We start from the raw sequence: 8,899 nt of genomic DNA on the forward strand, positions 1-8,899 counted from the left end.
TAATTTCAGTTTATATGACACTGCTCCTTGTAAAAGAAAGGTTCTGAAATAGTGATTGTGCGGTTTGAGATGCCTGTGGTGATGAATTCTTTCATTTTTCTTTTCAGAATGAAGACCTAAATGACCTCAGCAAATCCTCCTCTAACTCATGGGTACCCAGACTCTAAATATTTCATGATTCACAACTAGGACCTCATATCTTCCTCATCAGTAGATGGTACGATGCATCCATTTCAGTTTGTTTACTTTATCCAATCCTCAGGATTTTATTGACTGAACTGCACGTTCTATATTGTGCCAAGCAAAAAAAAAAAAAAAAGAAAAAAAAAAGAAAAGAAAAGAAAAGAAAAAAAAAAGCACTGTGACACCAGAACAAGGAGTCTGCATAAACTTCATCTTCAACCTTAAGGACTTAGCTGGCTACAGTGAGCTGATGTGCCCACCACCGTGTCATGAGAGAATGGGTTTACTGTCAATGCATTTACAAGATCCATTTCATCTGCTGCTGAAACTGTGTACGACAAAGCATCATTGTAAATTATTTCATACAAAACTATTCACGTTGGGTGGAGAGAGTATTAAATATTTAACATAGGTTTTGATTTATATGTGTAATTTTTTTAATGAAAATGTAACTTCTCTTACAGCACATTTTTTTTTGGATGTGGGACGGAGATATACAATGTTCTGTTGTAAAGAGTGGAGCAAATGCTTAAAACAAGGCTTAAAAGAGTAGAATAGGGTATGATCCTTGTTTTTAAGATTGTAATTCAGAAAAAATAATATAAGAATCATAGTGCCATAGATGGTCCTCAATTGTATAGTTATATTTGCTGATACTATCTCTTGTAATATAAATCTGATGTTGAGCTGAGTTCCTTATAAGAAGTACTCTTAATTTTGTATTTTTTCCTATAAGACAATAGGCCATGTTAATTAAACTGAAGAAGGATATATTTGACTGGGTGTTTTTAAGTGTCAGCTTAAAATTGGCAATTGAATGGAAGCAAAATTATAAGAAGAGGAAATCAAAGTCTTCCATTGTATATATTGTAAAGAGAAGGAGATGGGTGATTCCTTCAAATCGAAAACTGTCTTTGGAATGAACAATGTGGGTGTTTGTAAATTCTGGAAATGTCTTTCTATTCATAATAAACTAGATACTGTTGATCTTTTCTTCTCTTCCTCCCCCCACCACTTCTGTAAGTTTCTGCTCTATTCCCACCATTTTTTTTCTGTGCACACATGATATATTTCATTTCCTGCATTGTCTTGAGAAAGATGATAAGACAAGTGAGGTCTTGCTAACCAGAAATTAAAATTCCAGAAAGTGTTTTGCATTATGACCAGGGCTACGTGTCACTTTCCCTAAGACCCTTACCTTATCTCGTATTTTTTGAGAACTTCCAGTGTTACATTATTTAACTGAATGTAATTGGCCCATTTGCCTTGGTGGGTGCTGGCCTATTAGTGATTAGTTAATAAAACACAGTATACAGAGAGCACATAAAAGCTTAATGATCTGCTACTGAAACATCTAGCCAGCAGTGAAAATGTTAATTCTTTTCTTGTTTGGAAAGTATGCACATCTTGGAATTTTTTCCATGTGAAAAAGAAATGGCAATGAATGCATTTAAAGATATTGCCGACAGATTTTTAAATCTTTTTTACCAGGAAACTTCCGAAAGGTTAAATGAATTAATGCACATATCAGGCTCCTTCTGAGTCTGTGGGAGCCTCTATCTCTCTCTCAGGAATTCCCAGCCCTACTGTTGGAAGGAACAACATTTTATTTCTCTGAACACCTAAGCTCCCTGGGTGGGAGTGGGGACTACAAAGTAGGTGCCAGGGTTGGAGGGCATTGTGGTGGCTGCTGCCTCCTGATGAACTGTTTGGGGACCCCAGCTCTACTCAAAAGGGAGCAGAGATAAATGGAACCCCTCACACTGCTGAGGCCCGTGTTACTGTTCATTCAACCAGATGGCATGTACCTCACAGACTGTTGTGCAATGTTCATTGTTGCAGATTTTAATCATTTGCATGCTCATCAATTTCTAAGATAAATAGGGTCTAGAGTCATAAGAATCCATTGTTTTCAAGGAACTTGCAGAATTACATCATTTCCTATTAGTAGAGAGGACTACCCATTTTGAAAATCTGATATGAAAGTTGTTTTTCACTTTTGTAAAAAAGACTTTCTTAGTCAAACTAACTTTTCATATTTTCAAGCATTCTGATTCATACTCTTGCTAGTGGAAGAAGAGAGCAAGCTGCCCTGCTCTTTTCCTTTGAGGACTGAAATAGTTAAAGAGAAATCAATGAACAAAGTCACTCCCAACCATTTTTTCTGTAAAGCTGGTTATTATTTCTCAAGGAACCTACACTTTGAATATGTGTTACCGAGATACCTCTGCATGTGGAATTATCAACATGTTTTGGATGAGAGCAGAAATGAACAGACTGGAAAAATCTATCTCTTGGTTTCTATTTCTCTGACTTTTTGAGTCAAATAGCATAAAGGTAGAAATTCTTACTTAAGCTGCTTCTAGTGGTGCCTGAGCTGGTTTTGATGGTGGCATCAAACTACCAATTTAAAACTGGAAGTTGCTGGTACTCAAACCAAAAATTCATGCTCTGGCAACACGAAGGGTTTCCTTTGAGCAACGTCAGCTGCTAAGTCCTTGTGTTCAGTTCCCATTGAGGAGAGTTGGCTTTTATCCATTTCAAAGGATTTGTACGCCAGCCAAGGGCTTTCATTATTGAGGCTTCTAGTGGCCTCTGGTTAACCTAGAAGTTAGTGGGTTTTTCCTCCTGACACCAACCTCTCACAGCGTTCTTCCTTAGAGACTTAGGCAGAGTTTTAAAATCCTCTTTTGTGAAAAGAACAAATATGTTTCATGACTTTGATGATATCTTCATTCTGGGCAAAAGAATGGCCCTAGAACCAGCTAGAAGTGAAGAGAATCCATTAATGATCAACCACCTGAGTCAATAATGACAAATCAGTACTGATGTTACATTTGTGGCTATTTCTTGCTGACTTTCAAAGGTCAAGGACTCTCTTGACTAATCTAGTGACTGCAAAAATGGATCTACTAAAAATCATCTAGCCAGAAGTAGAGATTTTTAACCTTTCCTTCTCTGGCTTTTGTCTTCTAGCGATCATTTAAATTTGAGACATTGGAAGTATTAAGAAACAATTTTTCTGTATGGTGAGAAACAGTATTTTACAATACTGAAGCCCTGTTTTATTCAGTCTTGCATCCTGAATGCAATATACCACAAAGTCGGAAACTTTAATTTTATTTACTGCAGGTGGTTAAAAAAAGGGCGGCGGCGGGGGGAAGGGTTTCACCATCCACTGACAATGAGAGCCATGAAAAATAGTATCCATGGGCAGTCTTCCAACTGCTGGTGACAGTGATCCTATATTTGGTCTCATGCTGCTTTTGCAGAGCGCTCTGTAGGTCAGTCCATCACACAAGGAGGCCCTGAATCCAGACACTGTGAATCAAGACCTTGACTGGTGAGAGACAGGACCCTTTTGGTAGGAATAGGAAGGAGAATGGGTGGAAGCCAATATGAAATTTCTTCTTTGCAATGACTTGACATGGGAGTTAATGTTCCTAGGATACCATGAATGATGAATGTTGGAGGTAATGTGTGTGTGTGTGTGTGTGTGTGTGTATGTGACGTGTGTGTGGGGGGTGTGTGTGTATATAGGTATATATACACACACACTAGATATATAGATGTATATGTATATGTATATATACATCTATATATGTATATATATGTATAGGCTTGTGAGAAACTTGAGAGGAAGAAGCATGCTCTTCTAGGAATGTGAGGAAATATGACCTTGCCAAGACTAAAACACCTCCAGAATGTGAGCTCAGTTATGGATAACAAAAACAGCCTCATAGTCAGTAGAACACCGAGGATAAACACTGGTGCCGTGGGTCATTTCCGAGGCAGCGCCACAGAAGATCTTCGTAGTCCTTCCATAGTTCTGTAAGTCTGTCTTCTAAGTACGGGTAGAGAAAGTGTAGCCTGTTGTGTGTCTCCCACTGCTTGTAAACAGAGCATCACATTAAGTGCAGGGAGGAGGTGGAATGATATTGGAGGTGCTTAACCCTCCTTGAGAAATTTATTATGAATAAAGAGCTTATAATTAGCTAATATGATTAGGAAACACATGACTTACGTGGAGAGTTATCTTTCTTTTCTAGTTTGTGAATGACTTGCGATTTGTGATGGATACACCAAAAAGATCTGGTGTTTTAGACTTCTGCCATTCACCTGGCATTTAAATCTCTCTTTGCTTATGCTGTTAACCAGTATGCCATAGGATAGGACAAATTCAGTAAACAGGAAAACTTGTCCATATTTGCATAGACATTTGTAGGTTTTTTTTTTTTTTTTTTCTTTTTAGAACTTCGCCATTGGCTTAAGAATGTAGTTCCCAAAACAATTTTTTCTTGCAAAGTACTTTCCTTACACCTCTGGGCTACAGGGTGGGCCAAATTAAACACATATGTATTTTCATTTAATGTATGTGTAGTTTGGTTTATCTTCTTAAGATAGTGGTGCTGTCCCCGGTGCTACTTCATCTGTGTACACAAAGACCAATGCATGGTCTGTATTGCTACCAAAACATTTACTGTATATATGTGTATAACATGTATTATGTATATATGTAATGGGTACCAGGCCAGGTATATATTTTTTATTTAGAAGTGTTTCACTTTTCCAAGTTTTCTTTATAGTGTTATGCTTATTTTCAATTTTTTTTCCTGATTCTGTCTGGTACTTAGAATTGTAGTGTCTTCATCATCAATTAAAGAAAACTGTCTAAATGAATTCATGGATGTAAATGTTAGTGGTCCTTAATGTCTTTGATTGCTGGACGTGAAACAAACTGCCAATTAAATGTTGCTGGGCTGGGACATTTGATTGGGTAAGAGCAGTGTATGCTATTTAACATACTTTCCTAAATGATTTTGGAGCAGATACATGGGCCTCACCCTACCACTCTTCAGTTGGCTTTCGATTGGCCAAGTGTATAAAGAAAAAACCTCAGTCAAGATTTTAAGCTGCTTTTGATGGTATGCTGGCAAAGGGAGGGGGGAGAGGGGAGTAAAAATCCATCCTCGCGGTGGAAAGGTTTCTGTTCCCTTGATATGCATACTTGAACCTTTAGTGTGCACATAGATCTCTTAAAGAGTTTGTTCGGCCGGGTGCAGTGGCTCACGCCTGTAATCCCAGAACTTTGGGAGACCAAGGCGGGTGGATCATGAGGTCAGGAGTTCAAGACAAGCCTAGCCAAGATGGTGAAACCCTGTCTCTACTAAAAATACAAAAAAATTACCTCGGCATGGTGGCAGGCGCCTGTAATCCCAGCTACTTGGGATGGTGAGGCAGAGAATTGCTTGAACCTGGGAGGCAGAGGTTACAGTGAGCTGAGATCACACCACTGCACTCCAGCCTGGGTGAAAGAGCGAGACTCCATCTCGGAAAAAACAACAACAACAACAAAAAAAAAAACCACAAAAATAACCAATGCAGATCGCCATCTCAGGTCCTGGGGCCAGGCCTGAGATCCTGCACTTCTACCCAGCTCCCAGAAGAGGCCAGTCCTGCTAGTTCTGATGACACTGAGTACTGAGGCAAAGCAGCTGGTGTTTCTCAGGCCTGGCTGCATATTAGCATGATCTGAGTGGCTTTAGAAAACACATCCATGGCCAGTCCAACTCAGGAGATGCATACTGACTGAATTGGTCGGAGGTGGGGCCTGGACGTCCATTATCACTGTTGTTGCTGCTGCTGTTTTTCTTGCTTCCCAGCAGATCCTAGCAAGTGGTCAGTGCTAAGAACCAGTGCTGGAAAGAGTTACCCAAACTTGTCAGATTACAATAGAGCAGCTATTAGAGATCCTGATTCCCTGGAGTGGTCTAGGCATGTGTACTTTTAAGCAGGTGACTTCCGCTTGGAAGGTTTGGGAAATCCTGATTTCTGTACAACTGGAGCTTAGTGGGTCCTTTCACCACTAGAAAGGATAATAACACCTATAATTTTTGAAAATAATAAATCATGTTGCCAATATCGAAGCAGTCAAGCCCTCCCCTGCTTCTCTGAGCTATCTTGCTTAAACAACTTAAAATAGAAGATGATTGATGTATGTTGTAGGGCAAACTCGCATTACTGGACACTTTAGTATTTAAGGCTGGGCATGGTGGTTCACACCTATAATCTCAGGAGGTTCACACCCATAATCTGGGAGGCTGAGACAGGAGGATCACTTGAGGCTAGAAGTTCAGGACCAGCCTGCAGAAAAATGTGAGACCCTATCAGTAAAAACAATTAAAAAATTTATCCAGATGTGGTGTGCACCTGCAGTCCCAGATACTTGGGAGGCTGAGGTGGAAAGGTTGCTTGAGCCTCTGAGGTTGAGGCTGCAGCAAACTATGATTACACCACCACACTCCAACCTGGGCCACAGAGCAAGACCCCATCTCAAAAAAATTTTAATTAAAAAAATGTAATAATATTACAAAAATTTTTATGAGCATGATGCTCCACTGAGAGTATAAAGATTGACTTTTCCGCCCTTATTTGGTGCACCAGGGTAGAGGGATTTTCCTTCTGTCTGCCAGTGTAAGTGATATTTTTATTGTGAGAAAGCAGCACACAACACGATCTAGTAAATACTTAGAAGTCATTATTTGATCTTCACTTTATATTATCTTCCTCCATTTATACTTAAACACTGATTTTTCCCTCCCAGTGATATTGCAAAGCAAACATCACTCTAATCCCTATTGAAATTATATGTAAACATCACTAATTAGTATTAATTTGAGGGAAGTCTAGTTGGAAAGAATTAATAGTGCAATTTATAGCATAATTGTCTTATTACCTTTATATACATACAGAAACAAAATAGCAAGTAAAACGTCAGTGAAAGGCCTTCGAGAATTAATGGTCAAGGAAAATTTGTAATTACTTCACTGATCCTATTACAAACAATGGCAACGTTCATTCTGTATTCATTGTAGGCTAGCCACTAGAATTTATATCAATTACTTTATTTTCCCAGCAACCCAGAGGTAGATAAGGAGTAAGTCTGTGGTCACAGGATGCTAAGGGGAGGAACTGCTTTCCACACTGAGGACTTCTTTTTTTGTTTTTTTTTCTAGACGTAGTCTCACTCTGTCGCCTAGGCTGGAGTGCAGTGATGGGATCTCAGCTTACTGCAACCTCTGCCTCCTGGGTTCAAGAGATTCTCCTGCCTCGGTCTCCCAAGTAGCTGGGATTATAGGTGCATGCCAACATGTCAGCTAATTTTCATATTTTTAATAGAGACAGGGTTTCGCCGTGTTGGCCAGGCTGGTTTTCAACTCCTGACCTTAAGTAGTCCACTCAAGGACAGGACCCCAGCCTCCCAAAGTGGTGGGATTACAGGCGTGAGCCACTGTGCTTGGCCTGACGACTTCTTGATGGTTTATATTCTCACTGCAAATCTCTGGTTTCCAAGTACTTAAAAAATAATTTTCCATTAATTAAAAACATTGTTACTCCAGCTGCCTTGTGTAGCAAATTCGCTGAGCAAACATCATCTCACATGAGCCTGAAAGTGAAGCTCTGTCCAACTGATAACTTTCACCCTACAAGGTAACAGGGGCTTATTCTATTTATTTCCATTCTTTGTCTTGGTGTCTAGCTTAGATCATTTGTGTCAAAAGTCATTTTCTGGTTCCCTATTGATTTTCCCAATAAGTGCACCTCTTTTCAGCAACAGGATTGAAATATCTGGCTTTATTTTAGGAACACACGGGACTGTAGGTTAAATGTGAAAGCCACATGAAATCCTAACAGCTGTGGTTTTAGACATTAGGTTTTATGTATTACCTCCCGTAAACCCTTTTAAATGAGAACTTCTACTATTATCTGTTAGGGATATCAGTGATTAGAAAAATGGCCAAGATTGGCAATGGGAAAAATGGGAGGCATATGCTTGAGTATCATCTGAATTGGAGAATGAGTCCTCACCTGAAGCGAATGAGTGATTGAAGCTCTTCTCTGATATACACTCAGTGTTTTTCAGAGCTTCAGCTGCACACCACCTGCATTAGAGTTTCAACAGGGCATAAAACAATACCTTTAACAAGGGCTACAGGAAACTATATCAATAAATGGTTCCCCAAAAACACACACACACACACACCCTTCTCCCTTCTCTCTGGGGTCGTTCTACACCTGACCTTGGAGAAACACATTATTGGAGTTCATTAGGCAATATCCTATCTGCTTCCATTTCTATGTTAGTTGCCCCAAATCTCAAGGACTAAAGTCCCATAATTGTAAATGTGAGAGAAGAAATGATACAGCTGGAGTTCCTCATTGCTCCTGAAAAGCAAACAACTCATAAAGAAAAAATTAGCAAAATTTGTCTAAACTTATGTAGGAAGTAGCATGAAAATAAGGGTATTAGGCAAATTTTTATATATACAGGATCACACAGAATTTTCCTAATACTATAAAATAAGCATATATATATATGCATATATATATATGTAAATAGAAGGCTCTGTTCCAAAATATTAAGAAGTGGTATGTCTGATGGCATTGTGAATAATTTTTCTTTTCTATTTTTCTGTAAATGTTTATAATAATCATATCTCTTTATCAGGAGAAAGAAAACAATTAAATATTATTTAAAAATACAAAGGCGGTTGGAAGAGAATCTTAGTGAATCCCCACATTGAATCTTGCTACTCCACAGTCTATAAATCAAAGATCAATTCTCTGTTAGGACCCTGAGGCCAAATCCAGCCTGCTGCCTGTTTTTTTAAATAAAGTTTTATTGAAACATAACTGCACTCATTCATTTACATAC

At 38.8% G+C, this 8,899-nt stretch overlaps 1 protein-coding gene across 1 annotated transcript in view; it reads left to right on the forward strand.

Annotated features, from left to right (window-relative positions):
• Positions 1–4,863, forward strand: part of IRS1 (insulin receptor substrate 1) — a 66,407-nt gene extending 61,544 nt beyond the window's left edge. The window contains exon 2 of the mRNA XM_050752147.1: positions 108–4,863. The gene's annotated coding sequence lies outside the window, so the exon portion shown is untranslated. The remainder of the gene's footprint in view (positions 1–107) is intronic.
• The last annotated feature ends 4,036 nt before the right edge of the window (positions 4,864–8,899 follow it).

This window comes from Macaca thibetana, chromosome 12 (assembly GCF_024542745.1).
Source record: "Macaca thibetana thibetana isolate TM-01 chromosome 12, ASM2454274v1, whole genome shotgun sequence".
Lineage (NCBI taxonomy): Eukaryota > Metazoa > Chordata > Mammalia > Primates > Cercopithecidae > Macaca > Macaca thibetana.